A 27,081-nucleotide genomic window follows, 5' to 3' on the forward strand; every position below is an offset into this window, starting at 1 on the left:
AGTGTTCTCATAGAATCAGACATCTTAGAAAGTGTAAGCTGGACAGCTGGACACCTTGTTTTTCAGTGACACTCAGTAATTTTTTTTTTTTGAGACAGAGTCTTGCTCTGTTGCCCAGACTGGAGTGCAATAGTGTGATCTCAGCTCACTGCAACCTCCACTTCCCAGGTTCAAGAGATTCTCCTGCCTCAGCCTCCTGAGCGACTGGGACTACAGGTACATGCCACCACGCCCGGCTAATTTCTTGTGTGTTTAATAGTGATGGGGTTTCACCATGTTGGCCAGGCTGGTCATAATTTCTGATCTCAGGTGATCCAGCCGTCTTGGTCTCCCAGAGTGCTGGGATTACAGGGTTGAGCTACCATACCTGGCCCCAGTAATCTTTTTTAGACCATTTCAAAGCTTTTCTCAGTTTTTTTCTGTATTACAAAGTAAAAGGAGAATGAACTACTGGTACATACAATATAGATGAAGCTCAGACAGTGCTGAGCACAAAAAGAGGTAGATAAAAGAGTATATAGTTTATACCAGGTTCCCCTTGGAGGCAGAGGTAGATGGGGAAGCTCCACAAGGAAATTTGACGGAGTTGGAAATTACATATCTATCTTATATAGACATTTAATATGTATAAAGTAATATAGAAATTATTCATGTATACAATCATTATACACATAGTCATTGAGATATGCATTTTTTTAATTAAAAAAAATTTTTATTTTTTGAGGCAGGGTCTGCTTCTGTTGTCCACACGGGAGTGCAGTGGTGCTATCTTGGCTCAGTGCAACCTCCACCTTCCAGGCTCAAGTGATTCACCCACCTCAGCCTCCTCAGTAGCCAGGACCACAGACAAGCACATGCCACCATGCCTGGCTAATTTTTGTATTTTTAGTAGAAATGAGATTTTGCCATGTTGCCCAGGCTGGTTTCGAACTCCTGTCCTTAAGTGATCTGCCAGCCTCAGCCTCCAAAAGCACTGGGACTGCAAGCATGAGCCACCTTGCCTGGCCAAGGTATGTATTTAAGATTAAGATGAGTGCACAAACCTTTCACCACCCTACACTCACATCCACAGAATCCTTCCAGGTGGGAAGTAGAGGTTGCAGTGAGCCAAAATCGTGCCACTGCACTCCAGCCTGAGCGACAGAGTGAGAATCGGTCTCCAAAAAAAAAACCCAAAAAACAAAACAGAAATCTTCCAGCAGCTGCCATTTGCCTTCAAGGTGAAGAACAAACTTCACTTCAAAGCAGATTGGGTCCCTGCTTCCTCTCATGTGTCATCTGTCCCTAATCCCCATTTTCCTGACGTTTTCTCAAAGGTGTTTTACAGTCTTTCCAGTCTCCTGGCCTTGGCCTCCAAATCATACCTCTCATTCATCTCTCAGGTCTCAGGATAACTTCTCTGCAAGTTGTTGGAAAGTAGTTGGAGTAGTTGGGAAGTTGGAAAGCCTCACCTAATCCTCCAGATCTGCCTCTGTATCCCTCCCAGGTTTTCCCATAATATCCATCAGCATTTGTGTTGCCTGTATTGACACTGTTAATGTGCTTGTCTTCCTCTACAGAATATGCTCTCCAGGAGGGTGCTCTTCAGGGCCTCCCACAATGACTGGCACTGGAGAAGGCCACAAAATGGCCTTTGTGAAGACCAAAGCAATAAGAGAATTAAAGCCGTGTGCAACACCAACAATTTCAGCTGAATGTCTGCCTTTACTGAGTTGTGAGTATCCCACCTCTGACTTGGGTGCTACTGGTTGAGCCTAAGTAACATCAGTGGCTTTATTCATTTGGTAGATTGTGTCTTTGTGTTATCTCTGTCCACTTTTTCCTTGGTCATTGTGTTATGAAAAATCTGCTTGATTTCCTCTGCTTTTTCCTGTAGAGAAGGATAGCCTGGGGAGTAATTTAACAATGATGTGCTTCCTTTTTACAAGTAAAAATCGACATATTTCACCCAAGTGTCCATTAACAGATGAATGAATAAACAAAATGTAGTATATCTAAGTTTGGCATGGTGGCTCACACCTGTAATCCCAGCATTTTGGGAAGCTGAGGTGGGCGAATCACTTGAAGTCAGGAGTTCGAGACCAGCCTAACCAACATGGTGAAACCCTGTCTCTACTAAAAATAGAAAAAATTAGCCATGCATGGTGGCATGCGCCTGTAACCCCAGTTACTTGGGAGGCTGAAGCAGGAGAATTGCTTGAACTAGGCAGGTGGAGGTTGTAGTGAGCCAAGATCATGCCACTGCATTCCAGCCTGAGTGACAGAGTGAGGCTCCATCTAAAAAAAAAAAAAAAAAAGGCCAAGTGCAGTGGCTCACACCTGTAATCCCAGCACTTTGGGAGGCCAAGGCAGGCAGATCACAAGGTCAGGAGTTCAAGACCAGCCTGACCAACATGGTGAAACCCTGTCTCTACTAAAAAAAAATACAAAAATTAGCTGTTGTGGTGGCATGCGCCTATAATCCCAGCTACTCAGGAGGCTGAGGCAGGAGAATTGCTTGAACCTGGGAGGCAGAGGTTGTGATGAGCTGAGATCACACCTCTGCACTCCAGCCTGGGCGACAGAGCAAGACTCCATCTCAAACAAACAAACCAAAAGAAGTGGTATGTATATCCATGCAGGAGAATATCATTCGGCCATGAAAAGGAGTGAAGCTCTGACACATGCACAGCATTCTGAGTCAAATATACCAGACACAGAAGAACAAATACTATGTGACTCCATTTATATGAATGATTTTGAATAGGCAAATTCATAGAGAAAGCAGATTAGAGGTTTCAGGAACTGAGAGTAGGAGGGAGGGAAGAATGAGGATTAAATTGCGTACTGGGTTCATAGTTTTCGTTTCAGGGGATGAAAAGATTTAGAAATAGTGGCAATGGTTGTACAGCATTTTGAATATAATTAATGCCATTTAGTTATACACTTTAAAAAAGTTAAAATGGCAGTTTATTTCATACATATTTTACCACAATAAAAAAAAAAAGCAGTTGCTTTGGGAAAAAAAACAAACATGACACATTTTACACAGACACACACAAATCCCCAAATGAAACAGAAATAGATTTTCAGTTTTTCTTTAGAAAGAGGAAAGAAGAAAGGGAGGGTGGGAGAGAAGGAGAGAGGGAAGAAGAGAGAAAGGAAGGAAAGAAAAGAAAGAAAGATCTAGTATTATCACAGGGCCCACATTCCCACTTGCCAACAATAGGCTGAAACAGCCTGTGGCTCCTCACGTGCCCCTGGAAGCATCTGAGTTTGCATCCCCTTTCCGAACAATTACTGTTTGCACCTGCTGGTGTAGAGGGGTGCCTGTGGAACACAGGCCAGTGTTATTTAGGGGATGGAGAGGAGAGACTGTCAAAGCCTTGCAGAGACAGACCAGAAAAAATGTGGTTTTCCAGGACCGAAAACTCAGTGGCAGCAGCCCCTGCCTCCCTTATACCTGTGGGATTTTAATTCATAGAGGTAACTGATGCCAGAGAGACTAACATCATTGAAAGAATAATCTATGCATTTCTAGAGAGGAGGGGCACAAACCTTTCACCACACCATGCAGAGCCAAATGGAGAAACACCAGGTTTGGTCAGGAGGCAGAAAGGACTGAAGGGAAGGCTTAAACCAGAACCTTTATTGGCATTTCAGCTGGATAGGCAAGGCAGTGCAGGAAAACAGTTTGGGACTGGCTGGTTTGAATAATCCTGGGGGGCTCTGGAGATTAGGGGTATCTCTAGGGGTTCTCTAGAATGTAGCCTTGGGTTAATTTAGGGTAGGGGAAGTATTGGCTTTGTGTTAGATAAAGGGGATATTAGAAGTCTAGACTTGGGACTTGTTGGAGGGTTTGTAATAGAATTTTTCAGGTGCCCACAAAAGCAAGATCATAGGAAAGCTGTCAACAACTTTGGCTGTTAGTTGGGTCCTGTGACTAATGGATGCCAAATAGACAAATACAGAATTGAAGAAAACAGAACAGACCCTCTCCACCCTGGAGCATTTTCCAGGCAGCCATTTCTGAGGGCCATGTGTGTCCTGATCCACAGCTGTGTTTGGCATAATAGCAGCTTCCAGGCATGAAAGAGCCCAAAAAAGACATCAAAAACACTACATTTGCAGTAGGCATCTGTAACCTTTGCCTAGGGATAATCGTCCACTTACAGCACCCTGATGTGGCTTTGGAGAGCCGCCTTTCTCAACCCAGCCAGGAAACTCATGCCAATGTGGGACCAACTTCTCAAGCCTAGAATGCTAGGGGTTGCCATTCAACTTCAGCCTGGCCAGTCAGCATATCCTACTGGCTTGTCCTGATGATTCCAGCTGGTTAATAGTTAGTGAGAGCTGTCCCTAGGACTCCAGCTGGGCCAATGAGAGCCGTCCCTAGGACTTTGGCTAGAATTTACCGGGAATGTGGTAATAGGTGTGCCTTTCTGTTGGAGTTCCCAAACTGTGAAGATGTCATCCTGGATGTGGAACTGCGAGGGGAACCTGCCTGAGGATGAAGCCACCAGAGAGGAGAGTGCAGGCAAGAGAAGGAAAGAAGCTGGTGTTTTGGAATTAATTGTCTGAGGCCCTGGATCCTGCTGTGCTGTCAGCCACATCCTGGACTTTGCAGTCATATAAGCCGGTTACTTCCCTTTTATACTTAAAAGGCAAACTGCAAAACAGTAGCCATAGTATGCTATGTTTATGTAGAAAACAAGGGAGAAAATGATTCGGGTATGTGTTAGCTAGCGTATTCGTTTAAACTTTTCTAATAAGCTAATAATCACGAATACCTGTTGGGAGTGGGAACTGGGTGGATGAGGGGATGAGTCATAGAAATAGTTAACTGTGGCTGGGTGTGGTGGCTCATGCCTGTAATCCCAGCACTTTGGGAAGCTGAGGCAGGGGGGATCACTTGAGCCCAGGAGTTCGAGACCAGCCTGGCCAACATGACGAAATCACATCTCTACTAAAAATACAAAATTTAGCTGGGCATGGTGGTGTGTGCCTCTAGTCCCAGCTAGTGGGGAGGCTGAGGTGGGAGAGTCACTTGAACCAGGAGGCAGAGGTTGCAGTGAGCCTTGATGGTGCCATTGCACTCTAGCCTGGAGGACAGAGTGAGTCTCTGTTTTTAAAAAATAAATAAATAAAAATAATGGACTGTATACCCTTTTATATTTTTTGACATTTGAACATGTGAGAATGCTACCTATTCATAATATTAAATACAGACATTTTTATTTTTTATAGAGACAGAGTCTTGCTGTTGTCTAGGTTAGTCTTGAACTCCTGGCCTCAAGGAATCCTCCTGCCTTAGCCTCCCAAAGTGTTGGGATTACAGGCATGAGCCTCTTGCTGTGTTGTCCAGGTTAGTCTTGAGCTCCAGGCCTCAAGCAATCCTCCTGCCTCAACCTCCCAAAGTGCTAGGATTATAAGCGTAAGCTAGCTATGCTCAGCCCAGACTTCTAAAAATACAAAAAACAAACAAACAAACAAACCCTCGAGGTTTATTTTACAAAGCCCTTAGGAAGAACAAATCCTATTGTAGCAAATACATTAAATTTTCAATGTACTATGCTAGTAAGATATTTACACTCCTAACCACTCAGGAGCAAAGTAAACAAAGAATACTGTTAAGAGACCAGGTAGGTGGGAAAAGATCTTAATTAAATTTAAAGTTATACATAGTCTGCCTTTTGTTATGTTTTCTAAGAATATGTAAGAAGCAGTCTGAGATACTCAGTGGTAACAATGCTCTTCCCAAAATATACAATGTTATACACAAGGAACTTCTGCTTCCAAGTAGGATACAGTAGGTATCAGTAGGTCATCACTCCTGCTACAACAACCAGAAAAACAAACACACACACACACACACACACGATAAATTGTACAAATCACACACACACCACACACATATATATATATTTATAGACAGAGTCTCACTCAGTCATCCAGGATGGAGTGCAGTGGCACCATCTCAACTCACTGCAACCTCTGCCTCCCGGGTTCAAGCAACTCTCCCACCTTAGCCTCCCGACTAGCAGGGACTACAGGCACTAAATTTTGTACTTTTGGTAGAGATGAGGTTTCACTATGCTGGCCAGGCTGGTCCTGAACTGCCTTGGCCTTCCAAAGTGCTGGGATTACAGGGATGAGCCACCATGCCTGGCCCAACTCATATTTTTAAAGACATCAAAGCATGAGGGGGTAGTGAGATCAGAGACAGAAGAGCCCATGCTAGGTGAGCTGGGATTGTTGGTCATTTTTCTCCCTGAGTACATTTGTCAAGGCCAAAGACAGAGTGTGGTTTACACTGAACTTTTGATGGCTTCTCAGACTGTTGTTACAGATTAGAGTCTAAAGAAGCCCAGATAAGAGGCTCTTTTTCCTATGGGATATTTGCTGAGTGCCGGGGTAGATTGAGGGCTGGGGCTCCAGGTGGGGTGGCGGCAGTGACTGCTAAGCTGGAGACCTAGGCTGGAAAGGCAGAGTAAGGGTGCCTGCATTTTTTTTATTGTTTAGAATATGGAGTCCTTCTGAAGGGAGGGGCCTGCAACAAATACATGACAGGTCTCACTCTCAAGATAGTTAAAAACAGAGGTGGACCACCTGTAAGTAAAGCTGCAATTCACCCGAAATCAGCTCAACTTATGATTGGATAGAATTATCATCTCTTTAAGCTACAGTGGCTAACAGAAAATAGAATCAACCATTCAGAGGAAAATATTATTAACTTCGACCTTTAGATTCTTTTATACACAATATTTGGCATACAATAAAAAAGTGTAACTCAGCCAGGTGCGGTGACTCTCACCTGTAATCCCAGGATTTTGGGAGGCCAAGGTGGGTGGATCACTTGAGGTCAGGAGTTCGAGACCAGCCTGGCCGATATAGTGAAACCCCATCTCTAATAAAAATACAAAAATTAGCTAGATGTGGTGAGGCACACCTGTAGTCCCAGCTACTCAGGAGGCTGAGGCAGAAGAATCTCTTGAACCCAGGAGGCAGAAGTTGCAGTGAGCCAAGATGGCATCACTGCACTCCAGCCTGGGTGACAGAGCAAGACTCTGTCTCAAAAAAAAAAAAAGAAAAAGAAAAGAAAATGTCTATAAGTACAAAAGGATAAAATAGAACAATGTTAACAAAGAAGTTCTTGTTTGATGTCTCCCTAGAATACAATATTTAGCCAAGAAGATCATTCATATAATCTGAACATGTTTGTTGTAGAAAATAAAAGGGAATTTGTTGATTTAAATTATAAATAAACTCATTTTTGTAAATCATATTATATAAATTCCTGTTAGAATCCTGGATCTAGTTTTTTCTTCACAGATTGCAAGTAACATAAAATAAAGCTTCTACCAGATTTGAATCTAAATACCACCCTCACTTTACAATTCTGAATTTTGGTTTCCATATTTGTAAAATAGAGATAGTAATACATGTCTCATAAATTTAGTATGAAGATTAAGTGACATAAGGCCCTTACAGTTTAATGCCTGGTACAGAGTAAATATACATTATTACTGCTGTTATTACTTTTGGAGACAGGGTCTCATTCTGTCGCTCAGGCTGGAGTGCAGTGGTATAATCATGGCTCACAGTAGTCTTGAACTCCTAGGCTCAAGTGTGCCTCAGCCTCTTGTGTAGCTGGGAATACAAACACGTGCCACCAGGTCCAGCTAATTAAAAAAAAAATGGTTTTTGCAGAGACAGGTTCTCACTATGTTGCCAGGGCTGGTCTTGAACTCCTAGCCTCCAGCGATCCTCCTGCCTTGGCCTCCCAAAGTGCTGGGTTTATAGATGTGAGCCATTGCACCCAGCTATGGCAAATTATTAATTTTTCCTCAGGCATGCATCTCTACCATGTTACAGGAATCATCATAGGGAGTATGAGGGAATCGATTCCCATTAAATGAGATGAGATTAAATGAGATAATGGATATAACTCTCAGTAAAGTCTTTGTAAATGGTGACCTTTATTATTATAATGACGTAATCTCAGTCTACCAAATCAGGTGTGCAACAAACTATTTATTTGAACATAACAATTTCACTTGTGTTTTGAGTTCCCAGTCTGCTAGAGTAACAGCAAGTTAATCTTAGATAGGTGAGGTTTGTTTGTTTCTTTTGTAGAGACTAGGGTCTCACTGTGTTGCCCAGGCCGGTCTCAAATTCCTAGCCTCAAGCAGACCTCCTGCCTTGGCCTCCCAAAGTGTTGGGATGACAGGCGTGAGCCACCATGCCCAGCCCAAAATTTGGAGTTGTCTTTCCTTCTTGCTGGATGGTTTGTGGGTTCTGAGGGTCTTACCTTGTGCTAAGGTGTGAGAGGAAGGGCAGTTGTTCCTTACTATCATCTTTCCTCATAGGTCACATAGAAGTGGCCTGTTCTGTGCATATGCCTTCTTCAGGTCTGGGCGTCCTCCCTCCACTTCTGTTCACAGCCCGGGGGCCATGGGAATCTTTCTGTTGCTTCAATGTCAAACAAGGGCATGAACATCTTAGAGTGCCTGTGGCTCTGCCAACCAAAACAGCCTCGACACAGTGCCATCTCTGGGGTCGTGCTGTTCCCTGGCATGCAGCCCAGGAATCAGGGCCTAGGGCCTTTCTTGGAGTCACCTTGTCACTGCTCTGTCATATCAGTGCCTCACTTCTTCCCCCTGCGTCAGGGGCTTTTAATCTGGTCTCCCAGAAGAACTTTACCTGTTATTACCTATTATTAAGAATAGGTTTAGTTGCACATTCAGACAATGGAATATTATCCAGCACTAAAAAGAAATGAGCTACCAAGCCACAAAGAGACATGGAGAAAAATGCATAATACTAAGTGAAAGAAGCCATCCTGAAAAGGATCACTCTGTATTATTCCAACTAGGTGGCATTCTGGAAAAGACAAAACTCTGGAGATGGTCAAAACATCAGTGGTTGCCAGGGACTGAGGGCAGGGAGGGATGAATAGGTAGAGGAGAACAGAAGATTTTAGGGCAGTGAAAATACTCTGCTGCTATAATGGTGGACACATGTCCTATATATTTGTCCACTTGTCCATAGATTGTACAACACCAAAAATGAACCTTAATATTAACTATAGACTTTGAGTGATGATGATGTATCAATGTAGGTTCATCAGTTGTAATAAATGTAGCATTCTGGTAGGGGATGTTGAAAATGGGGGAGGTTGTGCATGTTGGGGAGGGCATATGAAATATCTCAGTACCTTCCTTTTAGTTTTGCTATAAACCTAAAACTGCTCTCAAAAAATGAAAGTCTGGCCAGGCACGGTGGCTCACGCCTGTAATCTAAGCACTTTGGCAAGCCAAGGCAGGCGGATCACCTGAGGTCAGGAGTTCAAGACCAGTCTGACCAACATGGTAAAACCCTGTCTCTACTAAAAATACAAAAATTAGCTGGATGTGGTAGTGCACGCCTGTAATCCCAGCTACTCAGGAGGCTGAGGCAGGAGAATCACTTGAACCCAGGAGGTGGGGGTTGCAGTGAGCCGAGATCACACCACTGCACTCCAGTCTGGGTGACAGAGCAAGGCTCTGTCTCAAAGTAAATTAATTAATTAAAAATAATCTTTGGCTACATCAGCCATTTTCTCCCTTCTCAGGCCATGGCTTTGGCTTCATCCCCAACCTCCAACTAGGTTCCTCTGACAACTTTTTTTTTTTTTAAAATAACATTTCTGTGTTCCAACACCAGGCCCCAAATTCAGGGAGGAAATTATGTGGAGGCTGATGATGCTCTTATACCCAGATTGCCTTTGGTTTTCCCCAAATGGCCACTTGATGGCACCCAAGAATCTTCTTGTTCACATGATTCCTAGAATGGTTCACGTGAAATAAAGGGGGTATGATGAATGAGAAGGGCTTTTGATAAAAGTCATTAGATGCTACGGCTGTGTTCCAGCGTGTGTTCCATTGAGGACCACAGTACTGTTATGTCTGCCTCTTTTTTTTTTTTTTTTTTAGGTGGAGGTTTTACAATGTTGCCCAGGCTGGTCTTGAACTCTTGGACTCAATCAGTCCTTCTGCCTCAGCTTCCCAAAGTGTTGAGATTACAGGTGTGAGCCACTACACCTGGCCTATGTCTGGAATTTTTTGGCAGATAATGGAAGGGCATGATTCACAACAGTATTTTTCTGTTAATTTCATCCAGATGAGAAAATACTGATCACATAAATAGAAATATATGTTTGGCCGGGTGTGGTGGCTCACGCCTGTAATCCCAGCACTTTGGGAGGCCGAGGTGGGTGGATCACGAGGTCAAGAGATCGAGACCATCCTGGTCAACATGGTGAAACCCCGTCTCTACTAAAAATACAAAAAATTAGCTGGGCATGGTGGCACGTGCCTGTAATCCCAGCTACTCAGGAGGTTGAGGCAGGAGAATTGCCTGAACCCAGGAGGCGGAGGTTGTGGTGAGCCGAGATCGCGCCATTGTACTCCAGCCTGGGTAACAAGAGCGAAACTCCATCTCAAAAAAGAAATATATGTTTATAGATATGTAGAAATATCACCATATATAAAATATACTAACATCATCAAAGAGTGGTTAAAAATTTTCCTACTCTAATTTGAGATATCTATATCTAATTTGAGCCACCAGGCATGGTGGCTCAAACCTGTAATCCCAGCACTTTGGGAGGCCGAGGTAGGCAGATCCCTGGAGCTCAGTCAGCAGTTTGAGAACAACCTTGGCAACATAGTGAGACTGTATCTCTACTAAAAATTTTAAAAATCAGCCAGGCATGGGGGTATGCACCTGTAGTACCAGCGACTTAGGAGGCTGAAGTGGGAGGATGGCTTGAGGCTGGGAGGTTGAGGTTGTAATGAGTCAGGATCACACCACTTACTCCAGCCTGGGCAACAAAGCAAAAGTCTGTCTCTGGAAAAAAAAAAAAAAGAGGCTGGGATGGTGGCTTATGCCTGTAATCCCAGCACTTTGAGAGGCTGGGTGGGTAGATCATGAGGTCCAGAGATCAAGACCATCCTGGCCAACATGGTGAAACCCCGTCTCCACTAGAAATACAAAAAAATTAGCTGGGTGTGGTGGCTTGCACCTGTAGTCCCGGCCTCTTGGGAGGCTGAGGCAGGAGAATCGCCTGAACCCAGGATGCAGAGGCTGCAGTGAGCCAAGATCATGCCACTGCACTGCAGCCTGGGTGACAGAGTGAGACTCCATCTCAAAAAAGTAAAAAAAAATTTAAAAAGAAAAGAAAAAAAAGAAATATCCTTGTCCTTCAATACAATGAGACACACACTTTATAGGTCAACGGGAAAGGAAATCTGTGAAGACTTTCAGATGCAACAAGACTTTGACTCCTGACTTTCACTATAGAATCAGCTTGTGGGGGGGTATCAAATGACAAAATAGAATTTCAGAAACTAAATTGGTCATGATGTGCAGAAACCGGATTCAAATGGCCTAGATACTTCCCAGAGTTCTTGAACGTATAAGATGCACAGCTATCAAAGAGACTTTCTCATCTTGAAATATTAATGGGTTGGCCCAGGAGACGCCCCTCTATACTCCCAAGGGAACCCACTTAAAAGAAGTAATATATTAAATGACCTCCTACTAAATTAGTACAAAGCATTCTGTAAAAAGCGTGTCCAGGCCTTCTTTTCACGTAACCTACCGTGGCAGATGCTGTTGATGCTTCACCTATATCCCCTTGGATCCCTTTCAGCATTTCTGTCCTGTTATCCTTCTAGCTTCTGTGACCTTTGTTTCCAGTGGCATGGAACTGAGCACACCACACCTGGTCTACTGGGGTTGGTTTGCATGCCAGCACTCTGAGTGAGAATGGGCTGAGAGTGTGTGTGTCCTTCCTCCCTGTGTTCATAACCACTGACTATTACAGGAAAGCCTGCACTTTCACTGATGTCAGCCCAGTGCCCTTATTTGCAATGGAACACTCTAAAGTATAATTTTCACTTCAGAATTCACCTCTGCATCAGGCTGAGGCGGGGACATGGCCAACATCATCGCCTTGCTTGGCTTCTTCCTCTTCCTTTTCTTTTCTGCATTGCTTTATTTGATTCTTCTGGGAGCACTTCCTTAATAAATCCTTTGCGTGTGGCTCCTGTCTCAAAATTTGCTTTCGGAAACCCGACCTAAGAAACCAACCATCCCTGATAAACCGTGCTGCCACGTACAGCCTAAAATTGGGATACACATCGAAGTTCACCAGAAGAAAGACTTGGTTGAAACATTGCTAATAGGGGCCATTGGCCTTGCATCCATGACTCCAAAAAGACTTCTCCAATACAGGCAGGGAGGGAGTGAAGAGATAACAGCTTTGCCCTTGACAAAAAAGCAGGAGCTGCCAGGGAAACAGCCACTGTGATCATTTGTGCTTCGTGAGGGGCTGCCACCAGGGGCTGTTGGTTGTGATTCTGTTCTTCCTGATATGGAATGGTCCTGGATCTCTGTTTTAACTTCCTCTTCAGTTGATGGGGATTGGCAATCCCAAAACAAAGATATTTCATCCATCCAAACGTGTTTGTAAAAACTCACTAAAACCTCCTGAAGTCCTGAGCACTCACTTGGCTATAACTACAATTTTCTCATTCATCATCTCACCAGACTAAGAAAACAATGCTATTCTTTGACACAGAAGCCTGCTAAGAACTTGTGTGTCTTTTCTTTTCTTTTTTTTTTTTTTTTTTTGTTAGTTCATGTCTTTTATTAACTCAGTTGTCTTCTGGTTTGTTGAAGCAGTAAGTCAGACAACATTTGCCACAATAATGTCTGTCAAAGTGGCTTGTCATAAACACTCCAGCACCACATTCATCAGAAGGGCACTCGACGAAGGTGACTAATTTTGCCATTCTCATCCACCTTATAATATTTCAGGACAGCCAGCTTAACCTTCTTTCTCTTGTGCTTATTCTTCTTGTAAGACTTCTTCTTCCTTTTCTTAGCACCATCATGAAGTCTCAACACAAAATGAAGAATAGACTCCTTCTGAATGTTGTAGTCAGACAAAGTACGTCCATCATCCAGTTGCTTGCCAGCAAAGATCAGTCTTTGCTGATCAGGAGGAATTCCTTCCTTATGCTGGATCTTGGCCTTTACATTTTCTATCGTATTCCAGGGTTGAACCTCGAGGGTGATGGTCTTCCCCATAAGGGTTTTTACGAAAATCTGCATTTTGGTGGCTGCCCCACCTGAGGTGTAGATGCAGATCAAAAAAAAAAAAAAAAAAGCTTGTATGTCTTCTTATCAGCTATGCTGACATGGGACTCACAGTTACTGAAGTCAAAACATGAAATATAGTTAATTTCAGATGAGCAAAAGCTGAGAGAATTCATTTTCCTCAGACCTACACTAAAATAAGTGCTAAAGGTTGTTCATCAGGCTGAAAGGCAAAGATAGCCATTGCTGGCACTCCTTGGTATTTACCCAAAGGAGTTGAAAACTTATGTCCACATGAAACCCTGCACAGATATTTATAGCAGCTTTATTCATAGCTGCCAAAACTTGGAAGCAACCAAGATGTCTTTCAGTAGGTGAATGGATAAATAAGTTGTGATACATTCTACAGAAAGGAGTGAAGAACATCTTACGTGGACTAATATAAAAGCCTATATTTTATGAATTTTAAAAATAATTTTTTAAAACAACGATTTCAAACAAAAACAATAGTAATATAAGATTTAAAACATGTAAGGGCAGGCACAGTGGCTCACACATGTAATCCTAGCACTTTGGGAGACTGAGGAGAAGAATCACTTGAGCCTAGGAAGTTGAGACTGGCCTGGGCAACATGGTTAGATTCCCTCTCTACAAAAAATGCAAAAAATTAGACTGGCATGGTGGTGCTCACCTATAGCCTCAGCTTCCCAGGAGGCTGAGGTGGGAGAATCACCTGAGCCTGTGAAGTTGAGGCTGCAGTGAGCTGTGATTGCACTATTGCACACCAACCTGAGCAATAAAGTGAAACTATCTCAAAAACAAATGAAATAAAACATGTTAAAGTAAAATATATGACAATAATAGCATACGGACAGGTAGGGTAAATGAAATTCTCTTTTTAGGTTATACATTTTAGGGAAATTGGTATAAATTAATTTTAAGCAAAATGTAATAAATTAAGAATGCATACTGTAATCATCTAGAGCTAAACTGAAAATATTATATAAAGAGGTAGAGCTAGAAACAAATAGAGGAAATAAAATGGACTAATAAAAATATGTGATTAATTGAAGGCAGGCAAGGAGGAACAGAATGAAAAACAGGTTGCACAAATAGAAAACAAATAGCAAGATAGTAAATTTGAACACAGTTTTAGCAATCATTACATTAAATATAAATGGACTAAACAATTAAAAGGCAAAGATTGGCTGGGCACAATGGCTCATGCCTGTAATTCCAGCACTTTGGGAGGCCAAGGTGGTCAGATCACAAGGTCAGGAGACCGAGACCATCCTGGCCAACATGGTAAAACCCGTCTCTTAAAAATAAAAAAGAAATTGCCAGATGTGGCAGTGGGCACCTGCAGTCCCAGCTACTTGGGAGGCTGAGGCAGGAGAATCGCTTGAATGCAGGAGGCGGAGGTTGCGGTGAGCTGAGAACGTGCCACTGCACTCCAGCCTGGTGACAGAGCAAGTCTCCATCTCTAAATAAATAAATAAAGGCAAAGATTATCAAACTGAATAAAAAATGACCCAAATCTATGCTGGATTTTGTTTTGTTTTGTTTTAGCTTTGTTTTTTGTTTTTTTTTTCCCTGAAATGTGGTCACACTCTGTGGCCCAGGCTGGAGTACAGTGGCATGATCACAGCTCATTGCAACCCCTGCTTCCTGGGCTTAAGTGATCCTCCTGTCTCAGCCTCCCAAGTAGCTGGGATGACAGTCATGCACCACCTCATCTGGCTAATTTTTGTATTTTTTTTGTAGAGGTGGGATTTCACCATGTCCCCCAGACTGGTCTCAAACTCCTGGACTCAAGCAATCTGTCTACCTTGGCCTCCCGAAGTGCTGGGATTACAGGCATGAGCCACCACACCTAGCTATGCTGTCTTAAGAGACACACTTTGAATATATAGAGACTAAAAAAGTGAAAGTAAAAGGATGGGGAAATATATATTATATGGACACAATACAAATAAGAAGACAAATAAAAAACAAGAATAAGAATACGAACAAACAGGAAAGCTGATGTCGTGATATTAATATCAAATAAAGTAGACATCAAGATAAGGAGTACTACTAGATACAAGAAGAAGTAGTTCCTATTTATAAAAGAATCAATTTATTAAGAATACTTAATAATCCTAACTGTGTACACTTAGTAACTATATTAGTTTGCTAAGTCTGCCATAGAAACCCATCACAGACTGATGGTGTTGACAACTGGCATTTATTTTCTCACAGTTCTGGAGGTTAAACATTCAAGACTGGGGGCCGGGCATGGTGGTTCACGTCTGTCATCCCAGCGCTTTGGGAGGCCAAGGCGGGCAGATCACCTGAGGTCAGGAGTTCAGCCTGGCCAACATGGTGAAACTCTGTCTCAACTAAAAATACAGAAATTAGCTGTGCATGGTGAGGTGGGCACCTGTAGTCCCAGCTACTCAGGAGACTGAGGCAGGAGAATTGCTTGAACCCAGGAGGTGGAGGTTGCAGTGAGCCGAGATTGTGCCATTGCACTCCAGCCTGGGTGACGAGAGTGAAACTTCATCTCAAAACAAAACAAAATATTCAAGACCTTGCTGTTGATAGTGTTGATTCCTTCTGAGGGCCATCTTCTCCCTTTGTCTACATATTATCATCCCTCTGTGTCTGTGTCAAAATTTCTTCTTACAAGGACACCAGTCATATTGGATTAGGGCCTTCCCTAATGACCTCATTTTAACTTAATTATCTCTGTAAAGACCCTATCTCCAATTATAATCATGTTCTAAGGAACTCAGAGTTAAGACTTATACATACAAATTGTGGGAGAGGACACAATTCAGTCCATAACAGTAATGGAGCTTTAAAATACATGAAGGAAAAGCTAACAGAACTAAAGTAATAACTAGACAAATCCACGGTCATGATTAGAGATTTTAGCATCTCAGGCCGGGTGCCGTGGCTCACACCTGTAATCCCAGCACTTTGGGAGGCTGAGGCAGGCAGATCACCTGAGGTCAGGAGTTTGAGACCAGCCTCACCAACATGGAGAAACCCCATCTCTACTAAAAATATGAAACATTAGCAGGGCATGGTGGTGCATGCCTGTAATCGCAGCTACTCGGGAGGCTGAGGTCCAAGAATTGCTTGAACCTAGGAGGCAGAGGTTGCGGTGAGCCAAGAAAGCTGAGATCGTGTTAGTGCACTCCAGCCCGGGTGACAATTCGAGACTTCATCTCAAAAAAAAGAAAGGAGAATTTAATATCTCTGTCAGTAACCAATAGACCAAGAAAACAAAAATCACTGAGTATATGTAGTACTTGAATGACACAATTAACCAACCTTGTCTAATTGACATTTATAAAACACTGTGCTGGATAACCACAAAATACACTTTTTTTTTTCAAGGACACATGAAAAATTCTCTGGACTATAAGTAGGTCAATAAATAGAGGCTGATATTTTATCAATTATGTCCTCTGACCACAATGGAATTATATTAGCTAGAATAATAAACAAATCTAGAAAATCCCCCCAGTAAGTGGAAATTAAACAATACACTACTAAGTAACTCATGGGTCAAAGAATAAATCACAAAGGAAATTTAAAAATATGTTAGGCTGGGTATAGTGGCTCACGCCTGTAATCCCAGTACTTCAGTCGCTTGAGATTAAGAGTTCAAGACCAGCCTGGGCAACATGGTGAAACTGTCTGTTAAAAAAAAATACAAAACTTAGCTGGGCATGGTGGTGCATGCCTGTAGTCCCAGCTACTCAGGAGGCTGAGGTGGGACGATCACCTGACCCTTGGAGGTGGAGGCTACAGTGAGCTGTGATTGTGCCACTGCACTCAAGCCTGGGCGACAGAATGAGACCCTGTTTCAAAAAGCCCACAAAATTCCATTCTTTGAAAAGATTAGTAAAATGGATTAACTCCAGCAAGACTTAGAAAGACAGAGAAAATAAAAATGGGGCCAGAGTAAAGGCTATAGATGGGTTTCTTATACTGCACTTATGGGAGTTCTCTGTGTTTGAACTTGCAGTCAGCCCTCCATATCCATGAGTTCTGCATCTGTGGTCTCAACCAACCTTGAATCAAAAGAAATTTTTTTTATTGTGTCTGTAGTGAACATGTGCAGACTTTTTTTTCCCTTGTCATTGTTCCGTAAACAATACAACAACTATTTATATAGCATTTATACTTTATTAGGTATTAGAAATAACCTAGAGATGATTTAATGTTCTGTATGTGGGAAAATGTGCATAGGTTATATGCAAATATTACTACATTTTTATCAGGGACTTGCACATCCATGGATTTCGGTATCGGAGGGAGGTCCTGGAACCCATCCACTATGGATATCCAGGGACGACTGTATATCAAAATAAAAATTTAAACAAGGTGGGTGAAATGTGCAAAATGATACTATTGTGGGCCTTATATTTTGGTCAAGAGAGATGGTCTTTTTCTGCTGAAATGAAGACAGCAGTGGGAGAGGTGTGGAAAGGAATGGAAGTTATGGTTGAAGGAATGGGAGGACTGAGTCAGTCCTCAGACAGAACATGACAATGGCCTTGACCAATTAGGCTCCCGTGCACTGCCCTTCTGACCTGGGTGCCTACATAAGCTGCGTGGTGTCTTTGTCATATGGAGTTTTCTGAGCTACATCAGGTTTCCAAGCTAGTTTTCATTCTCTTGGTGTTTCTTGTAATCAACACTTAAGCTCCTCTTACAGATCTAAGCTAAACACCATGTAAAGCCAAGTTTTTTTTTATTTTTTATTTTTCTACAGTGTTATGGAGAAAGAGGATTAAGTTTTATAGGGGGAGAAGACAGGCGTTTAAATTTAGACCTCATGGATGAAAGCAAGCCTCATGATGCATCTGAATCAGAAACAAGGCAGAGTCATTTCTTTATTCTAAAAGCCAACGGCTGCTCAGAGACAAGCAGATTGAACCACTTCCTCCCTGCGCAGAAATTCTCAGGGTATACACATGCACACATTTACATACACATATGGTTAGAAGAACAAAGAAAAGAAGCAAAAAGCAAACTAATTCACTGATGATGTCATTTGCAACTTCAGAGCATAGTTATATGTCTCATATCACCTGATTTCCTCCAAAAAAGCATGTTTCAGGAGTCCAGGCAATTCTCTCATAGCAGGAAGTTTAGGAGTTACACTGTAGACAAGCGCTAATCAAGTAATCAAGTCAGGCTAGTTATTGGGTGGGGGTGGGCTGCAGAAAGGAAAGAAAAGAAACAGAGACATTGTTTCCTTTTAGGGTTTTTTTTTTTTTCTTTTTGACACAGTCTTACCCAGGCTGCAGTAGAGTGGCACATTCTTGGCTCACTGCAACCTCAGCCTCCGGGTTCAAGTGATACTCCTGCTTCAGCCTCCTGAGTAGCTGGGAATACAGGCACCCACCACCATGCCCAGCTAAATTTTGTATTTTTAGTTTTTTTAATTAATTAATTTATTTATTTAGCAATGGAGCCTTGCTCTGTTGCCAGGCTGGAGTGCAGTGGTGCAATCTTGGCTCACCGCAACTTCCGCCTCCTGGGTTTAAGCAATTCTTCTGCCTCAGCCTCCCAAGTAGCTGGGACCACAGGCGTGTGCCACCACGCCTGGCTAATTTTTGTATTTTTAGTAGAGATGGGGTTTCACCATGTTGGCCAGAATGGTCTCGATCTCTTGACCTTGTAATCCGCCCACCTTGACCTCCCAAAGTGCTGGGATTACAGGTGTGAACCACTGTGCCCGGCCAATTTTGTATTTTTAGTAGAGACAGGGTTTCACCATGTTGGTCAGGTTGGTCTCGAACTCTTGACCTTGTGATCTGCCTGCCTTGGCCTCCCAAAGTGCTGGGATTACAGGCGTGAGCCACCGCGCCTGGCTGCCTGGCCCCTTTTAGATTTTTATTATGAAAAATTTCAGATGTGCACAAAAGAAGTATGATAAACTCTTCATATACGTATCACTCAGACTCAACAATCCAATTACACTGAGTTGGAAAAAAACTAAAAAAGAGGAAATGTGCAATTTGGAATCTAGAACAGGTCACAGTTAAATTTAGCTTTACTGGCACCTTGCTTCAATTTGATTAATCAACTAATCAAAGTTCATTTAACTTGAATTTCTGTATCAGCATAAAGAAAGGCTGTTCACAGCTCATCATCTGCATCAAGTGTATAGGTTCCAGTGGGAAGGTTCAGGCTCTGTTCCAGATTCTGTGTCTTAGTTGATTTTTTTTTTTTTGAGACGGAGTTTCGCTGTTGTTACCCAGACTGGAGTGCAATGGCACGATCTCGGCTCACCGCAACCTCCGCCTTCTGGGTTCAAGCAATTCTCCTGCCTCAGCCTCCTGAGTAGCTGGGACTACAGGCATGCACCAGCTAATTTTTGTATTTTTAGTAGAGACGGGGTTTCACCTTGTTGACCAGGATGGTCTCGATCTCTTGACCTCATGATCCACCCGCCTCGGCCTCCCAAAGTGCTGGGATTATAGGCATGAGGCACTGCGCCCAGCCAGTTGATTTATTTTTAATCAAGTTTTGGGGAACAAAAGGGGTTTATATTATTTTTAATTAATTAATTAATTAATTAATTTTGTTATGAGACAGAGTTTTATTCTGTCTTCCAGGCTGGAGTACAGTGTGTGACCATAGCTCCATGCAGCCTCGAAACTCCTGGGCTCCAGCGATCCTCCTGCCTCAGGCTCCCGAGTGACTGGAACTACAGGTGCGCACCACCACACCTGACTGCTTTATGTTACTTTCTACACCTTCTCAACAAAAGTGAGACTTAACATTTTCTAACTCTAAGATCTGCTGTGTTTAAGATAGTGAGCAGGGTATCTGTGTGAAGAGGATCACTGGGCAAGGAGATCTCTGAACCTGGGTCCACAGAAGAGTTCTGGGACTGGAGATCTGTTAGAAGTGACATGCTATGAAAGTGGGAGACAATGTCAAGAAAAAGGGTTGGGAAAGGGAGTAAGGCCTGGGTAGAGCTCTACGGAACACTCGCACTCAGGTCAGAGGAGGGACACGCAAGAGCTCAGGCATCACAGAGTCCTGGGAGGAAGGGAAATAAAAGGGTCAACCGCATCAAGGGAGTGGATGGTGCTAAAGTCCTTCAGATGAGGCAGGAGACAGGTTTGGCACAAAGGCTGAGGGACAGAGAGAAAAACCTAATTGCAGCCAGGCACAGTGGCTCACCCCTGTAATCCCAGCACTTTGGAAGGCTAAGCTGGGCAGATCATCTGAGGTCAGAAGTTCAAGACCAGCCTGGCCAACATGGCCAGAACTTGTATCTACTAAAAATGTAAAAAAATTAGGCTTGGTGGTGCACACCCGTAGTCCCAACTACTTGGGAGGCTGAGACACAAGGATTGCTTGGTCCCCGGAGGTGGAGGTTGCAGTGAGTGGAGATTGTGCCACTGCACTGCAGCCTGGGCAACAGAGCAAGACTCCGTCTCAAAAAAAAACAAAAAGAGAAAAATCTAATTTCTATCCAGCTCTCCCCACCCCTCCCTACTTGCTTCCTGCTGATCCTTTTCAATTCTGGAATCCCTGGCCTCTTGGTCCCACAGAGATGCTTTTCCCCCAATTCCCTATCATCTCCTTACCCCCGTCCCTTCTGGACTAGCGAATTCCTAGTCATTGTCCAGATCCCAACCGGAAAATCTCTTGACCTTTCAGGCCAGATCTGATCCCACAGTGATACACTCTGCACTTCTCCATCCAACATCTCGGTTATCTTTGTGTATTTTCATGACTCTTTGATGCCCAGTTAGCTCCATGAGGGAAGAGAGCAAGTCTATAACAGGTGCCGACCTCAGGGTCTGGCCCAGGTGTGTTCAATAAAGAGTTATTGACTGGATGAATGAATTAATTGATGAAGGTAAGTAGGTGTTGGCATAGTCTCAGGACTCAAGGCCAGATATTTTTTCTGGAACTGCTCAGAAGTTCTAGTTTATCATCTGCAGTTGCCATTGATAACCCTGGGTAACTCCAACCATTGTGTCCCCTACTGCTGCTCCCATGGCCAGGGTCCTGCCTAGGCCAGGCTAGCTTCATGCTCTCCAGCCTCAGCCCAGCGCTCTTAGCATCAGACCATCTTGGAAAGAGATGCTTCTGGAACTGATGGGTGGAAGCCAGACTGGAATGCGTGGGAGGTGAGGAAGGGAGATTGTGGATGCAGACAGCTTTTTCACAAGTTTGGCTTCGAAAGGAAAGAGAGAATTAGGAGGTAGCTGCAAGGAGATTTGGGGTCAAAACAGGTTTGTTTTTGTTTTTTTTTTTTTTAATTTCAGGAGAGATTTAAATATGTTGAAATGTCAGTGGGCAGGTTCTGGTCAGGAGGGAGAGGTTGAGTAAATAGGAATTGGAAAGAATCCTGAGGGGAGGAGAGGAGGGGCTGCTAATGAGCACCTGGATGGTAATTAGCAGGCTCCTTCTGCCTCAGGCTTGGCTGAGACCCCAGACAGGCGGGGCAGCCCCTCCCGATTCCAACCTGGGATGCTAGACCACCTATGCAGGGCTGGGAGGGAAATATCTGGGAGCTGGTAGTTCTGAGTCACCAGACTGACCACCCACATCCAGCTTATAAAACGGTTGGACAGGCCGAGAGAGGAGTCAGAGACTAGGAAGAAGATTTCTTTATTTTTAATTTTTAAATTATTATTTATTATTACATTTTTGAGACAGAGTCTCACTCTGTCATCAGGCTGGAGTGCAATGGCCCAATCTCAGCTCACTGCAACCTCTGCCTCCTGGGTTCAGGCGATTCTCCTACCTTAGCCTCCCCAGTAGCTGGGACTACAGGCGCATGCCACTACGCCCAGATAATTTTTTTGTATTTTTAGTAGAGATGGGGTTTCACCATGTTGGTCAGGATGGTCTCGATCATCCTACCTCATGATCTGCCCGTCTCTGCCTCCCAAAGTGCTGGGATTATAGGTGAGAGCCACCACACCCAGCCTAAATTATTTTTATTACTATTTTTTGAGATGGAGTTTTACTCTTGTTGCCCAGGCTGGGTTGCAGTGACGCATCTCAGCTCCCTGCAACCTCCACCTCCCAGGTTCAAACTATTCTCCTGCCTCAGCCTCCTGAGTAAGTGGGATTACAGGCGCCTGCCACCACGTCCAGCTAATTTTGTATTTTCAGTAGAGACAGTGTTTCACCATATTGGCCAGGCTGGTCTCAAACTCCTGACCTCAAGTGATCCACCCACCTCAGCCTCCCAAAATGCTGGAATTACAGGGGTGAGCCATGGCACCCAGTGGAAGCAGACTTCTTTAGCAGAGGCTGGTACTGTGGAGCCCACCCCCAGCCGCACCATGGGGGAGGGGAAGGTGCATCCTGCTTTCCTCAGGTCAACTGCGGGAGACACTGGAGAGCAGGAACAGTGGCCCCTGGAGCCAGGGAGACCCGGGATGTCTGACTCACACCTAGAAATCTACAGGCATGTGTGCGTATGTGTTGTCTGCCTGTCAGTCCATGGGGCTTTGGGTTTTGTTTTTTTTTTTTAATTTTTAAAAAATTGAGATGGGGCATCTTGCCATGTTGCCCAGGCCAGTCCAGAACTACTGGGCTCAAGTGATCCTCCCACCTTGGCCTCCCAAAGTGTTGGGATGACAGGCGTGAGCCACCGCACCCAGCGTATGTACTGTTCCCTCAGAATTACGTTTTTGGGATTCATCTATGTTTCATGTATCAGTAGTTCATAATATTACATTATTAAATTTTTTTTTTTGAGACAGAGTCTTGCCCTGTCACCCAGGCTGGAGTGCAGTGGTGTGATCTCAGCTCACTGCAGCCTCTGCTTCCCGTGTTCAAGCAATTCTCCTGCCTTAGACTCCCGAGTAGCTGGAATTACAGGCACCTGCCATCATGCCTGGCTAATTTTATATTACACTATTAACTTAAAGCTCACGAAAAATATTGTTAAATTTCTCTCCAGAAAAATGTTATCACGTTTTTAAATTTTTTTACATTAAAAAAAAATTTTTTTTAGAGATGAGGTCTTGCTGTGTTGCCAGGTCATTCTTTTCTTTTCTTTTTTTTTATTGCATTTTAGGTTTTGGGGTACATGTGAAGAACATGCAAGATTTTTGCATAGGTACACACGTGGCAGTGTGATTTGCTGCCTCCCTCCCCTTCACCTATATCTGGCATTTCTCCCCATGCTATCTCTCCCCAACTCCCCACCCCGCTCTGTCCCTCCCCTATTTCCCCCCAACAGACCCAAGTGTGTAGTGCTCCCCTCCCTGTGTCCATGTGTTCTCATTGTTCAACACCCACCTATGAGTGAGAACATGTGTTGTTTGATTTTCTGTTCTTGTGTCAGTTTGCTGAGAATGATGGTTTCCAGGTTCATCCATGTCCCTACAAAGGACACTAACTCATCATTTTTGATTGCTGCATAATATTCCATGGTGTATATGTGCCACATTTTCCCTGTCCAGTCTATTATCAATGGGCATTTGGGTTGGTTTCAGGTCTTTGCTATTGTAAACTGTGCTGCAACGAACATTCGTGTGCATGTGTCCCTATAGCAGAATGATTTATAATCCTTTGGATATATACCCAGTAATGGGATTTCTGGGTCAAATGGAATTTCTATTTCTAGATCCTTGAGGAATCGCTTCACTGTCTTCCACAATGGTTGAACTAATTGACACTCCCACCAGCAGTGTAAAAGTGTTCCTATTTTTCCACATCCTCTCCAGCATCTGTTGTCTCCAGATTTTTTAATGATTGTCATTCTAACTGGCATGAGATGGTATCTCAATGTAGTTTTGATTTGCATTTCTCTAATGACCAGTGATGATGAGCATTTTTTTCATATGTTTGTTGACCTCATGTATGTCTTTGCCAGGCCATTCTTAAACTCCCAAGCGATCCTCCCACCTCAGCCTCCTGAGTAGCTGGGACCACATTTGCCTACCACATCTTGCTAATTGTAGTATTTTTTGTGGAGATGGGGTTTCAACATGGTGCCTAGGCTGGTCTCTTAACTTCTGAGCTCAAACAATCCTCCTGCCTTGGCCTCCAAAATTGCTGGGATTACAGGCATGCACCATGGTGCTCGACCATGCTGGGCTTTGAAAAAGGACAGATGAAGGTCCATCAAATGTGTGCATTCCAGATGTGGGTGACAAGTGTGAGAGAGCGCGGCTGGCTGTTGGTCTAGATCAGTGGGTCTCACTGAGGGTGATTTTCCATCTGAGGGGATGTTTGGCAATGACTAGAGACATTTTTGATCATCACAACTAAGGAGTATTTCTAGTGAGGGTCCTCTAGTGGGCAGAGGCCAGGGGTGAGCCAGCTGGGAGGCCTTGGAGGTTTGAGAGAATGAAGAATTGAAATAGTCATCCCAGAAGTGGGGGTGCAAGGTGACACACAGGAGGTTGCCGAGTGTGGTGACAGCCACAGGCAAGATGTAAGAAAATTGAGGGCCCAGACGTGGAGCCAGGATAGATGTTTGGAGGTCATTCAAGGGGAGGGGGCTACGATGGGACTGCCTATAGAGCCTGTGTGCACTGGTGTCCGTGACCCTGGCCCTTAGCAAAGCTTCGCTGAAACCTGGAGTGGCACCGAGGATCTCTGGGAACAGTTCCATCTTTTTTTTTTTGAGATAGAGTCTCATTCTGTTGCCCAGGCTGGAGTGCAGTGGTGTATCTCAGCTCACTGCAACCTCTGTCTCCCGGGTTCAAGCAATTCTCCTGCCTCAGCCTCCCGAGTAACTGAGATTACAGGCAGGTACCACCACACTCAGCCAATTTTTTTTTTCTTGAAACCAAGTCTCACTCTGTCGCACAGGTTGGAGTACAGTGGTGCGATCTTGGCTCACTGCAACCTCTGTCTTTCATGTTCAAACGATTCTCCTGCCTTACCCTCCTGAGTAGCTGGGATTACAGGTACCTGCCACCATGGCCAACTAATTTATGTATTTTTAGTAGAGATGGGGTTTCACCATGATGGCCAGGCTGGTCTCAAACTTCTGACCTCATGATCCACCTGCCTCGGCCTCCCAAAGTGCTGGGATTGCAGGTGTGAGCCACCATGCCCAGCTCCATTTTTTTGTTTTTGGTAGAGATGGGGTTTCGCCATGTTGGCCAGGCTGGTCTCAAACTCCTGACCTCAGGTGATCTGCCCACCTTGGCCTCCCAAAGTGCTGGGATTACAGGCGTGAGCTGCCATGCCCGGCCAGTTCCATTTTCTTTATTGCTATAGGTCTTAGTAGTCACTTGTCCAACCCCATTCCTCACTGGCCCACATCAGATGAGTCAGTTCCTTCATTGGTGATGGCCCAGTGACTGCAGGGAGCACTCAGCCTCCATGGCTCTGATTCTTCCTTAACAGAAGAATCCCTTTTGAGTGGACCTAGTGGGTGCCATTGAGCATGGCTTCAGCTCCACTTGTTCCTGGCTACTCTGTGCAGGTCTTAGAGGTGAGGAATGTGGGAGACAGCTCTCAGAGCCTCTTACAGAAACCAGGGTGGCAAGCAACAGACGCTGACCCTGACCCCAAGGGAAATTCATACGAAGGATATGGGTCCCTCACACCATGGAAGGGGAAATTGAAGAGCCTGTCCTGGAAAAGACAGGAAACAGGGAGTCCGTGGAGACCTAGATGCTGGAACCACCCAAGCGTCTTATGCGGCCACACTGTAAGGATGGGTCAGCCCAGCCTCTTCTTGGCCTTTGCCTCCCTCTGTTCAAGGGGCAGTGTCTGCGTGCCCAGGTGGTCCCGGAGCCTTCCCTCTCCAGCCTCCCTGCTGCCCCATGGAGGACAAACACCATTTCTGACTCCCCTAGATACTCCCAGTGCCATTCTCAGGATCTCAGTAGACAGATGGGTCACCTTGGCTTTATCAGCAGAACTGCGGGATGCTCAGCTCCCGGAAGACCCTCCCCAGTTCCCAAGGGCCTCTTCGTCCATAATGAGGATGACAAAACTTCTCTGAGTCTCAGACAGCTTTGAGTCTGGGATGGAAACAGGATTGCATAACAGTTTCAGGGGGATGCTGGATCCCCAGTCTTCAATACTGACTTTGGAACACCTCCTTTAGCCTGTGTGTGCCTGGCTTAGCTGCAGGCCTCATACCCTGTCTCCCTAGGACCTACAGCTGGACCATTCCATGCTCACAGACACATGGATTACACCAGCAGGGCCCTAGGCCTCTTCCTAACCTCAGCTTTTTTTTTTTCTAAAAGGGCAAGGCACTATTTTAGTCTCTGTTTTGCAGGGAGAAAAAAATTCTGTTTATCCTTATGATTCATTTTGGTGGTTTTTGGATAATGTTGTATTGATTCATGACGACTCACTCAGCATCTGGTATGAATTAAATGAGACTTTCTCTTTTTGATGGTAAAATGAAAGATCCTAAACAAGGCCAACATTAAGAAGAGGCCTGGGGGGAATCCAAGAGCTGGAGCAATCCTGGGGATTTGAGTCAGCTCAGTGGGATGCCCTGCCATCAGCAAAGCCAACACAGTGCCATGCGGCTCCTGGGCAGTGCTGCTTGTGACCTGCGTCTGCTCTTCATGAGCACCACAGTGACCCACTACAGGTCTGATTCCTTCCCACCGTATGCTGTTCTACCTTGTAGTCGTGATTCCACGTAGACAAATGGGGAAACAGAGAGGCAGGCAGCTGGCATGGATGTGATATCAGGAGTCAGATTTTCTCTGGTTTGTTCCAGAAAGTTTTCCACAGAATCCCAGAGTACATCCAGTGGTTCTTAACGGGGGATGATTCTGGCACCCCCAGGGGAATTGGGCAATGTCTAGTGGCATTTTGGTTGCCACAACTAGGGAGGTGCTACTGGCATCTACCTGCAGTGTCAGGACAGCCTCCGCAACACAGAACGATCCAGCCCACACGTCAGTAGTGCTGAGGCTGAGGCACCATGCCCTAACCCAAAGGGATTTCAAATCCAAGAGATGTAATGGTCAGTGCATTAGC

General features: G+C 44.3%; 1 long non-coding RNA gene and 1 pseudogene across 7 annotated transcripts in view; one reads left to right on the forward strand and one right to left on the reverse strand.

Moving 5' to 3' along the window:
- Positions 1-27,081, forward strand: part of LOC118154477 (uncharacterized) — a 57,177-nt gene that overhangs the window by 2,351 nt on the left and 27,745 nt on the right. For 2 of the 7 annotated variants that reach the window (XR_013518710.1, XR_013518711.1), the window contains exons 2-5: positions 99-216; positions 729-1,010; positions 1,560-1,714; positions 19,749-19,846. This is a non-coding gene — a long non-coding RNA (uncharacterized LOC118154477). The remainder of the gene's footprint in view (positions 1-98; positions 217-728; positions 1,011-1,559; positions 1,715-19,748; positions 19,847-27,081) is intronic. The other 5 variants (XR_013518709.1, XR_013518712.1, XR_004744400.3 and 2 more) reach the window with 3 other exon arrangements.
- LOC100402706 (ubiquitin-ribosomal protein eS31 fusion protein pseudogene) lies at positions 12,676-13,140 on the reverse strand (annotated as a pseudogene).

Source organism: Callithrix jacchus, chromosome 6 (genome assembly GCF_049354715.1).
Source record: "Callithrix jacchus isolate 240 chromosome 6, calJac240_pri, whole genome shotgun sequence".
NCBI lineage: Eukaryota > Metazoa > Chordata > Mammalia > Primates > Cebidae > Callithrix > Callithrix jacchus.